Below are 13,122 nucleotides of genomic sequence, written 5' to 3' on the forward strand. Positions count from 1 at the left end.
ATGTTGACCTGCTGACTCAGATTGCAAAAAACTATGACCCCATCATTAAAACTGTGAGAAATATAAGTGGAGGAGTTTTAATTGAAATCAATGATGATGAATTCGGGAAAGTCTTTCAGCTAAGTGAGGCGTCAAATTATTTAGAGCCTATTGATTTTGACATGCTTAAGAGGGTCTATGATGCATAGAAGGATCACCTTAGGAGTGGTCCATTGAAAGAATTCTTTGCAAAAATAGGAGGATTGGCATTAGTAGGCCCAAGCACAATGGAGCCTTTCCCTTTTAATTTCTTTACTCTAATGGCTAAGGGATTATATTGGTATTTATGTCAGATTCTTGGGGATGATGCAGAAGGCACCATGCCAACCCACTACATGCTTATAATGGCACAAATTTTGAATCCATCCCTGGCAGTGACTTTTGATTTTTCACCCTACCTTATTGATGGCATTCATGAAGACCTAATTGGAATAAAAAATGCTAAAGTAGATATACCTTTTGGATGGAATTCTCTGCTTATGCATATGTTCTTATTTAAAGGTGCTGAATACTTTGCAACTGAGATGGACTTGTTAAAGGAAAGAGAGAGAGAGGAAATGCCTGTTCAATTATGGAGCACCATTTTTGCTTGGGACAGAGAGGATGCAAGTTATTTGAAATTTGATAGATACTTTGCATCTAGGATCAGAATCCTTTTATGTCAAGAAAACCCTAGGATTCCTAAGGCCCTCTTGGAATTCATTAGACCCAAAGAGTTTGCTAAAGGTATTTAAATTGTGTATAACTGGGGGAATATAATTTTGTATCCTATTTCTACAATTTTTAGAGTGTATGGTTTTAGGGGAACTCCATATTTGCTCCCCTACCAGGGCCCTTTGAAGGTAGGCATAGCTGAGATCTTGAGGCAAGTTGGAGACTTGCAGGAAGCAGAGTTGACAAAAAAAGGAAGGGGGACCATTTTTCCAACAGTCATAGTGGCACATCAGTTTGTAATCACCAAGGGTGGCTGGGTATATTTTGATAAATTTCTTCACCCATATAGGCTATCCACTATAGTTGCTAGGTTTTTGATCCAAAGGATTTCTTCAATGATATGTTTAGGAAGACAGTTAGATATAGGAGTAAAGCTCATCAATTTCATTTCCATGAAGACCTGATAAGGAATGAATTTAATTTGGACGAACAAGAGGTAAGGAAGGAGAAATGGATAGTGTTAAAAAAAACTCCAGATTTCATTCAGCATTTTGATAGAAACTATGATCCTTTGGCTAGTTTTAATCCTTTTGAAGAAAAGAGTTTTTGGTGATCTATTTTGAGGATCTAATGCAGACCTTAAAAGAGAAAAGGGAGGTTGTAATAGGAGCTGATCCTGAGAAAGCTAAATTTGTTTTAGGGAAGCCTACTTATTTCAAGGTGGTTCCCCCTGGTGAATATGTGATGTATAAAAAATCAGGGTATAATATAGTAATGCCCAAAAAGGATGAGCCCTCCACTTCAAAAGGAAAAAGGACACTTGAAGATGTCACTAAAATCCAAGACTCTCCAAAAAGGAAAAGGGTAGGGAAAGAAGTGCAGATAGATGAGCCCTTATATTCTCCTTCCCAATCCCCAATACACATAGGAGATGAGCATGCAGTAGCTAAGCAGTTGATGCAATTAGGGAGTCTTGGAGAAATTGCTTGCACATATGGAGAGCTGCAAGAAGGAATGCTAGAAGAACTAGAAAGTGCCAAAATGGACTTGACTATTGAAGAGTTCAAAGGTAAGGAACTGGACTCTGTCATTAAGCACACCAATGAGGAATTTTTGGCAGATAGCAATTTTATTAAAAGAGGAGCATTTTTAGAGTTTGTTTGGAGAAAGATTATAGATCAATTCAAGGAGAGATGTGAGAAGGGGAATGTTGAACATCCCCAAAAAGATACATATGTTATTGAGACAGAAGTAAAATAGGAGATGCTAGCAGAATTTGAGGCAATTATCCCTAAGCGGGGAAGGATAATGATTGCAGAAGTTGGAGCTTTTATTCTCCCTGAGTGGGATATGGCTGATGCATTAATTCTTGATGCAGCTAGAAAAGAGACTAACCCTCTGGAAGGAGTAACTTACAACAATGACCATGTGGCCTTAGTCATGTTGTCATTAAGAAGAGAAGAAATCAAGAAGAGGAATGAATCCTCAAAGTCCAGTTATCTAGGAGGCATGATTGTCAAGAGAGTGAAGGACACAGGGGTGATAGAAGTTGCCAGTACAACTTTAAAATCTGCAAAATTCAGTATGGCAGTGGGTGAGAAAGAATCCAAGGAGAAAGTTGATCTCTAGGTGAAGTTAGAAATGGTCCTAAAAGCCTACAATGAAGCTAAACTTGAGATAGCTCATAAGGACAACACAATTGCCAAGCTGAAGGTCCAGATGGAAGGACAACAACAAAAAGGTGAATCCTCTAATTTGATGACTGCCTCTTCTCTGGCCAAACCTCCTCCTACTAGCCCCATTATTGAATTTCCTCTTTCTCCTAAAATTCCTGGTTTTCAATCTACTGAAAGTATCCAAGATGAGATGGAAAAATTGAAGTAAGCTCAAGCCATTTTTGCAAGTAAATATGAGGAGAAGATCAAGGGAACAATTTTGAAATTTGCTGATATAGTTGGGGCTTCAATTGTGTACATAAATATGAGCAGAGTTGTGAACCTTTTGAATTCATTGAAAGAAGATGAGGCTATTTTGGAGCCAGTCTTGGATAAATGGATTGCTAGGGAAACTGATTTAGAGCTCATATACTTGTCTCAAGAGGAGGCAAATGTTTATGCCACTGTTAAAGCCACTTATGAGTTGGTAAAAAATATGTCTAGGTTAGTAGAAGGCAAGGTTCATATAGAAAGAAAGGAAAACCTATATAGAAAATAATATGCACGTCAAAAGCTTGAACTGTTCCCTGGAGGTTTTGTTAATAATGATAAATTGAAAGAAAAAGAGGAATGGCTTGGTGAGTTAGGACATAAATTGTCACAATGAATAAATGGCATCATAAATTCAGATAATACCCCTTTGTTCATTCAAACTATTGAAGAGATTGAAAAAATAAAGTCACATTTTGGGTTTTTGGAAGCAGAAGTCAAGCAGTTAAGGAATACATGGAAGAGATTAAATAAGTTGAAGAAGAAAATTGTTAACTTTTCCTGGCCTAGTGATGACATGTTCAAAGAATGGAAAGATAAATATGTGATGTAAGAAACAGAGGCTCAGAAAGAGTCAATCAATGCTACAGCATGTGACAACCCTCAAGAAATTGGAAGCGGTTAGCTCTTGTAATAGTTTATTTTGGGCTAATCGGATGTTTGAATAATTGAGGACACTTGATGCTCGACCTATGAATATTGAGAAGTCATTTGGCCTTTCTCCAGCTGGTTAACTATTTGGTTTTGTTCATGTTTTCTTTAGTAAGCAATGTAACCCTTTTTGAGGGAAAATTATGGTTAGAACAAAATATTTTCTAGGGAAGTCTGAAGCTTGTTGCATCCATATCTCTATAAATGGATACCAAGACTAATTAGAAAGATCATCACAAGAATTTTGTAAGAAAGCTCTGGCAAAATGTATTTAGGTTTTTTCTGGCTTTTTTGAAAATTATTTCGAGTTATGTAGAATTTGATGGAGAATATTCATATATAGACCAAAACATTTTAAGTCTTGATTCCTGTTGTCTTCATGTCTACATGATTGGTTACAATTTTGATTAGATGATCTAGGATTGTTTAATTGAATGATTTGCAAAGCAATTTATGAGAATGTTTTTAGGTTATTCCCTCAAGGAAGGAAATGAGATATACTTAAAATCCTTTTCATTGGTAATCAGTGATTCTACTTGAATTTGATGCCTGGGTTTAGCATATGGTGAGAGAATATGTCAGGCATATATATATTTAGTAAACAAATGTAATGGCATGTATGCGAATTTCTTCTGTTAGTTCTTGTCTAATTCTGAATGACTCTGAAGCCCAAATAAGGCACTGGTATAGCTTGTTGAAGTTCATGACCTTCTTGATGATCAATGAAAATGAATATGGGTCTTTCTTTTATGTTCAATTATGTTTAAAAAGGTAGGGTTTGCAAAAGTTGGCACTGGTCTTCTATAAGTTTTCAATTGCATCTGTGAAAGAGTGATCCTAAAGGTACACCTGCCTAAGCTAAGTGGAAGCTTAAAGTGTAGTAGGTTTCTGTATAAAACTTGTTAATTGTTATTTTTTGTTTCTATTTCTTGTTGTTCTCTCCATAAGTGACAGAGGTTTGAAATTCTAGTAGAGAAAACAAAGCAATCTGAAATTGACAACAACAAGGGAAAATAAAATCATGCAGCTTCATGGGGATCCTTGGTGGGTTCACTATCAATATTTTCCTTAACCTAGAAGAAAAGTTGTTATCAAACCTCACAAAGCTAGCCTCCTGTCTATCCCAAGACATATCCATGCTCCAAAGCTCCACTGGAATTTCATTATTGTCAATTGTTCTTCTAAGTTTCATAGTACCTTCAAATTAATCTACATTCTGATATAAAAAAATGTGCATTCTCAAGGAGTACCAGTAGAAATGATTGCCAAACACTTTATTCTTAACATCATGCAACCCCTCATGAATCTTCTCTTCAAGGTATGGGGCGAAGTCAAAAATCACTATATAATTTGGATGTTGAATTTACATAACCATATACATGAAGTTAGGTGGCATAATTGTAATTGGATTGAACCCCAAGATCTGACATAGAGAGAAAAAGGTAGCCTAAAAATAAGGAGAAAAAGCACCAATGGGAAAAGGCTCCTCTAAACTAGGGCCAATGTAGTACGTTGTCTATCCTACTTTTACCAAATGAATTGGAAGAAAGTGAGTTCTAATGAAACCTTTCATTCTATAATACTCTGCCTTCAATTCATTTAAATCTACTTGTACTGGGTTAGCAGATAGTTCATACAAGTCAAAGATCTCCTGGAATTCCTCTCTACTGATTGTCAATAGAATCTCTCCTTCATTTCCCCTTATAACCCTCGAGACAGGGTCATATCTATCTACAACAGCCTTGAGAAGGTCAACATCTAAGAACACATTCGACACCACTAATTTACCCATCATATTTCCAGATGCTTGAGAATGGGGATTGTAAATTCCTCTATCCACACCATAATTTGAACATATCTATCCCAGTCATTGGTACCCTAGTATCCACCAAGTGGTACGCTTTATCAGTCAACCCTTGTCCTAGGGTTTTACCATGAACAAATTTCTGCCCTTGGTATTTGTCATTAGTTGATGGCTTTAATTGGTTGAGAAAATTATCAGAAAGATTTCTCTTCAAATATTCAGTCCGCCTTGAATGTTTTTGCAAGGAAGCCATCTTACCAGACTAGTGTTTCTATCACTTAACCATAAGAGGAAAAGAAAACTAGGATTCGAACACAAGAACCTCAAGAACAACACACAATCATGCGAATTATTATTAAATTTTGAACTCTAGAATAATTTGTGAGGTTTTCCCTATAATTACTCATACAATTCACACTTCAATCATTCAGGGAACATAGAAGAGGTGTTTAGCAACTTACTACTTTGTAAATACTAGGCAAACCACAATCCTGCAATGCAAGAACCCGTCTCTTTCTTCTTTAGCTTCGGGGATAGCTTTTGAATCTTTATGAATCACTTTATGAATTGAAAATAGGTATAAGAATGCTTTTATTATTGTTCTAGAATGAAATGCCACTGTCTCATCTGCCATTATTGCTCGCGCGAGTGAAAAAATGGCTCAAATTTGCATTTGAAATAATTTTCAAACTAAACAGTCGATCATCTTCCATAATGGCATATCGCATGATTATCTTTAGTCAATCTTAAATTGATCATCACATGTGGCAAGCGGGTCCACCCAAAGTATGACATGGCATAGCCAACTCACCGCTTACTTCACCTCAGCCAGCGACCCCACCATCCGCTTTTCCTGGCCCGCCTTGGACACATGGCATCATCTCGCGATGTCATGGTCCTTAACCCCCTTGCATCTTCCTTCACGAGGTTACAAGGGCCATTGGATCTGTTTGCACTTTACTCACAGTTACGGTGATCGCCTTCCTAAGTCCCTTAACATTCAAGCAACTTTTTTGTAGAAATTAAAACATCTTCATTCATTACAAGCACGTGCATATTGATGAACCATTAGTAACTCTGACTTTACCTGCTGGGAATAGGTAACATCAAATATTTGAAAGGTCAAACCGTCGGTTCACCCTACCCACTTAGGACATGTGGCATCATCTCATGATTTCACGGTCCTTATCTTCCTTGCAACTTCGATCGTGGGGGAGCACGGACCGTAAGATCTGCTCGATCATTAATATAAAGGCCGAAATATTTAAAAGCATTAGACTTAGGAAAATATAAGGCACTGGTATAAATATTAAAGAGGGCTGGACCATAGAGAAATTTTACTTGCAAACTTAGGAAAATATAAAGGGGTCGGCTGAAAACAACTTAGTGCCTAGGAAAAACAATGGCTCTGCCAACTGTAATCGACCCTTGGCTTAAGTGGAAAAAGGTAACACCAAATTATAATAGGCTTAGGGTTTTTAACAAATATATAATAAAAAATACATAAAACCCTAAACCCTAAACCTTAAACCCTAAGGGTAGGAACAAAGAACAAAATTAATTTTGAATGATCAAAAAATTGACCAAGGCATGAAAATCCTTTGCATAGTGATTTTTAGGACTAACAGTGGCTTTGGTTGGGGATGTTCTTTTCATTAGAATGAAGCGAGAAATATGAATCTTTGGTGAAGCAGACCATTTTGTAGAGAAGACCAAAAGGAAGTTACTTGGATAGAGCAACTCAAATAGAAAGGAAACTACACTACTTATGTAGAAGACCTAAACTAATACTCATGGAAAAATAACTACTTTAAGAAAATTAGAGCTTCAAGAATTGTCCATGAACAGTCAATTCAAGAGTATTGCCATTTATATCTTGGAGAAAATATGAATCTTCTCCCCACTTGCTCTGGATCAGATATGGGCCAAGCCAAATGGTGTCAAACTTGCCATGTTTTCTTTTATCTTCTAATCTGGCATTCCACATTAGAACCAAATCTTTAACTTGAAAAGTCCTTATGGTTGTTCTTTTATCATATAATTTTTTTACTTGCATTTATAATTTTGCACTTTTGGTGTTAGCTTCTTTTCTAATTTCATCCAATTCCATCAAAGCTTCAACCCTCAACTGCATATCATCATCTATATCACTGTCATAAGTTTGGACAAACTTGTACATTTCTATCAAATTGTTTTGAGGTAATCTTGTGTGCATACCATACACCAAGTCAAAAGGTGCACATCCTATTTCTTTCTTAACTATCACTCAGCCTGCCCAAACTGCCAATTTTAACTTTGAATCCCAAGCCTTTTTATTTTTCTCCTAGATTCTTTTAATAATTTTCATCAAGCTCTTATTGCTCGATTCAACTTGCCCATTTCCTCGTGGGTGGTAAGGTGATGAGCATGAAATTTGGATAACATATTTGTTGCAAAAATCTTCATATTCCTCTGACCTAAAACTCATAGCATTATCAGAGACTATTCTTTCAGGACATCCAAATCTAGTCAATACATTATTTATGAGAAAATCAATCACCACCTTACTTGTTGCCTTTCTAGTAGGTATAAAGTCAACCCACATAGTGAAATATTCAGTAGCCACAAAGATCCAAGAGTGACCACCACTAGAATTACATGCTATTTCTCTAATAAAGTCTATACCCAATTGCTGGAATGGAGCCTGCACATTTATAGGTTTCAATGGCAGATTACCTGAAAAAATTTAATTTTCTTGAAAACCTCTAGCATGGATCACATCTTCTCACTAATTGATGTGCATCCTTGAAAATTGTTGGCCACCAAAAACCAAACCTTAATACATTGTGTGCAGTTGTCTTGGCCATATAATGCCCTCCGCAAACTCCACCTTGCATTTCTGAAAACTTTTGAGCTTGGTCATGGTCAACATATTTTAACATGACACCATCGCTGTTCCTCCACCAAATTTTTTCATTAACAATGGGATATTTTATAGCATGTAATTTCAATGTCCTCTTTTTATTATCAACCATATCTTCAGAACATTTCATTTTCTGCAAGTAGTATATGATATCATCATACCACTCACAACCATCCATATCATAGACATAAGCTTTGTGTTCCTCATCTATAATATTTATCTGATTTGCATCCAAATTACTCTGAGCCATTAAATTGGCCAATCCTAGTCCTCTCACTAATTTAGTGATTTGGATATCAATATTGAATTCCTAGATCCTATTGATCCATCTACATCTCCTTCGAGACACTTCCTGCTGAGTGAAAATGTCTTTGAATACAACACTACGCACATATGCAACCATTGTGGCTCCCATCAGATAACTCCTAAAAGCTTTTACTGCCTTTACTAGTGTATAAGCTTGTTTCTCATTTAAATCATACTTCAATTCTGCAGCCTGCAAGGACTTACTAAAAAATGCTATGGGTTGTTCAAAACCCTCTGAATTCTCTTGTAACAAGACAACAACAACATTATGAAAAGATGCAAATGAAAATATTTGCATAGGTTTTCCATAATCAGGTGTTTTCAAAATAGGTGCATTCTTAATAGCTTGCTTGATTTCCTAAAATGCCTTGGTTGGCTCTCCTTCCCATTCTAACTTTGTGCCCTTTTTTAACATCTTGGAAATGGGTCTACTGATTTCAGCAAAGTTAGTGATAGACCTTATGAGAAAATTAATTTACCCAAAGAATGATTGAATGCCTTTCACTGTCTTGGGCTAAAGGACTTTGTCGATTGATGCTACCCTTTTTGGGTCAATCCTTACACCATCTCTTGAAACAATATGACTCAACAATTTACCTTCAGTCACCCCAAAAGAACACTTCTTTGGGTTTAAAGATATTCCATATTCAACAACCCTATTGAAATTTTTTTCAAGATGAACACAATGATCATCTTCCTTCCTAGAATATGTTGTTAAATCATCCTGATATACAACTAAGAAAACATTTATACTATCAAAAAATGCAACATCCATTGCTCTTTGAAATGTTACTCCTGTGTTTGTTAAGCCAAAAGGCACCCTTACATAAACATAAGTTCTCCAAGGCGTAGTAAATTTTGTCTTGTACTACTCTGATTCTTTAACCATTACCTGGTTATACCCTGAAAATCCATCCATCATAGACAAAATCTCACAACCTATGACCCTTTGCAAAATTGCTTTCATATTAGGCAATGGATAGTTATCTTTTAACTAAGATATATTCAAATTCCTAAAATCAACACACAATTTAATATCTCCGTTCTTTTTTCTCACACATACCAAGTTAGACACCCATGACAAATGTCTGATGGGTTTTATGATTTTAGCATCCCTCAGCTTGACTAATTATTCTTGCATCTTGGGTACCAATGTTGGATTAAGAGGTCTTTGCTTCTGTCTAAAGGGCTTAGCATTTTCCTTTAAAGGAATTTCATGTTGAAATAAATCCTCCCTATAAGCTTTTAGGTCATCATATGAACAAGAAAAGACATGTTTATACATCCTTAAAAAATCAATCAACATTTTTCTTACCTTGGGTGACATTTTCCTTCCAATATATACCTTTCTTGGGGCTCCCTCCATCCCAAGGTTAATTTATTCTAAATCCTCAAGGTGTGGGGCAGTGGTAGCAACCTTGGCCTTATCCTGACTATCAAACACCCTTTCCAAAACATCCAAACCTATGAGAATTTTATTTGTCTTCAATTGAATCACCTCCTTGCCAAAGATCATCTCCTTTACATTCTCTATTTATACAAAGGCACCAAAATCAATCTCCTAATTTTCATACTGTTCCACACAAGTTAAAAATCTTAAAATATAACCATCATCATTGAAAACCTACCATCTTTCAATGTTATCAGGGACCGAAGGCCTGGTTTGAAATTCAACTTTTGAGATTCCAGCAAAGGTAACATCTTTTGGCCTTAAAGATATATTGGCTAGCAAGTCCACCATTCTATTATGGCTTCTTTCCTTCCAGTCAATGCTAAATGCATCAAAATTGTCAATCTGATCCCATACAACATTCCTATACTGCTTCATCCTTCTATTCTTTGATGCATACTTAGAGCTAGCTTGGGATATGACTAATTCAAAATCTCCAATGACTTTGAGATTCTTTATCCAATGTTTTTCAGCTAATTTCAAACCCAACAAAAATGCTTCATATTCTGCCACATTATTTGTCCATACAAAAGACATAGTAAAAGAGAATTTAAAATTTTCCCCACGGGGTGAAACAAATAATATACCTACACCTGAGCCCTCCTTTGAGCTAGCTCCATCAAAATACATCATCCATAAATCATCATCAGTTGATGATTTTTCTACTTCCTCATCCAATGGTGAACGTCATCCCTTTTCCTTTTGCAGAGAATACTCAACTCTGAATGCATTGATATTTGTGTCTATAAAATATGTCATGTCCTCATCAGAGTCTTTTTCAGGTACTGTCATATATGGTACTCTTGAATCCCTTTCAATCTTTACATTTTTACCATCAATACAAAAAGTGGCATAAGATAAATCACACTGAAAACTTCCACCCACAGAGGCACTCCACTTTCTCGACAACAACATCACATAATGAGGTGGGATATCTAGAACTAGGACACTCATGGTTAACTCCTTCTTAGGGAAGGCAACAAGTTTATAAGGTAACACCCTTATAGTACTTGTATATGGTGAAAGTGGAAACAACAATATTGAAAAACTAAATGAATTCAACCACAAAACCCTAGCCTAACAACAACAAAGATCCACCATAACATATGAAGATTACCTAAGACAATGCAAATCAAATGAAATCACAAAGATTATACAATCACATGTCCAATAGGGTTTTTAATCTCCATGTGTGTGTGAAAAAGTGAACCTGTAGCTGCAAGCACAACACTTCAATTAAGTCATTATATGCATGGTTAGTAATCAATAATCAATAAGAAATAAACCATAGCAAAGAGACTAATTGCCATCTAAAAGATGCGAGTATAAGATTGCTCTCAGATTTTTATAAGCAATACCAGTGACTAGACTACACCAAGACGAAGGATTTAATCTATATGATATTTAAGCTACATGGATGCAAGATGGATGAATAATTCAAGCAATAATAACCAATTTAAGCAATAATGGATGTAAGCAATAATGAATGTAAAAATGGATGCAAGTAATCTAAAAAAGCACAATGATTTCAATGACTCCAGAGCGAAATTAGCGTGATAATAATCTCCAAGCGTGTTCTCAAAAATCTCTGGGGTGAATTGGAATGAGAGCTGAAGACTGAATTTATAGAGAATCACAAAAAGCTCAATTTAGGATTAATTGAAAATAATTGAGAAATCGGGTTGAGTTAACCTTGAGATAGATTCCAATTATAGTTTAATTGAAATGCATTCAAATTAGAAGTCCAAGTTGCATTGGAAAATAATAATAAATTAATTCCATGCACATCTGATAAAAATAGATAATTCCATGCACATATTTGATTCATTCAAGGAAAAAGTCTTTTCAATGCAACTGAACTTCTTTTTCTAAAAAGCTTTGAGTTCCAATTTTAGAGAATAACTCAATAATTCAATTAAATTACTTTTCTGATTTCAAGTTCTAAATTTAGAAAAAGAAATAATATCTCAAGTTTGATTTCTCTCTTAATTCAATTCTTTTTTTGATTTTCGTTTTGTTTCCATTCAACTCTTTGTAATAAATTAATTCATCTTTTGTAATAAATTAATCCTTTTTGCATGATTGAATGGCAAATTTATTAATTTAATTAAATATGCAAAGATATTTAATAAAATAAAATGGGATAATTGATCAAAATGATATTCTTGGAAATGATTTGATTAATTAAATCAATATTTAATTAATGTTGAATAGTTGATTTGCCATGTGATTTTTGATAATTAAAGAATTAATAATGTGCTCAAGATTAATTTAATTGCCTTTGGTTAGGACCTTGGTGATGTTGTCGAGATTAGGGGCCCATGGTTTAGATGACCAATTTTAGGGTATTACACTCCATTCTTCCTATCTCCATTGATCTTGCTTGATATATTTGCTCTCAGATTTTATATGTGCACAAGAGCTCAACAAAGAACAAAAATGTGGTTGCAAGTAAGATCACATATGAAAGTTCAAAAGCATAGTGTAGTCAAGTCGTAAGCGGGCGTTGATAATGAAGAAAACATCTCCTTATATAGAAGACACTATATGAAAATGGAGGGATAAGATTGAGAGGTGTAAAAGATAAATGGTCGGCTATGATTAGAGGGTAGGTAGAAGAAATAATAAAATAATGAGAGGATAGGTAGTGTATGAATTAAGAGATGAATGACATGTGTCATAGGTAGAAAAGGTTAATGAATTAATTAAATAAATAAAGATTTATTTAATTAATAGAAGAAGTGGGATCAATTAAATAAATAAAATATTTATTTAATTTAGAAAAAGGATAATTTAAATAAATAAATGAGAAATAAGGCTAGAAGAGGATAAATGAATTAATTAAATAAATAGATATTTATTTAGTTAATAGAAGAATTAGGCTTAGATAATTAAATAAATAAAAGACATGACAATTTTAGGTGTCTACATTTTGCCCCTCTTTGAGACAATGCAGCTTGTCGCGTTGTTTCAAAGAAGATAAGATGAACTGATACAAAGTTGCCCCAAGATGGGAATGATATGCCCCCTCAAGAGATTGGATTAAAATGTCTGGAAAGATTGTAGACAATCTCTCGATAAGAAAGAATGATTAGAATGGACTAACTGGATAGGATAGAGTGACAAAGTCACGGGATAATGAAGACTGACTCAGGAAACGAGGGCTAGGGCTAGGGTAGTCTATAAGATAGACCATGAGGGGAAAACATCCTCATTGTCATCCACACATCCAAGAGGTCAGAGTGCAGAGAGAGAATAGAGTAGCAACAGTCAACAGCGATGGCATTGGTGCATAGATTTGATCACGTTCACTGATTTCAGAGGCCAGCAG

The sequence above is a fragment of the Cryptomeria japonica genome, chromosome 1 (genome assembly GCF_030272615.1).
Source record: "Cryptomeria japonica chromosome 1, Sugi_1.0, whole genome shotgun sequence".
NCBI lineage: Eukaryota > Viridiplantae > Streptophyta > Pinopsida > Cupressales > Cupressaceae > Cryptomeria > Cryptomeria japonica.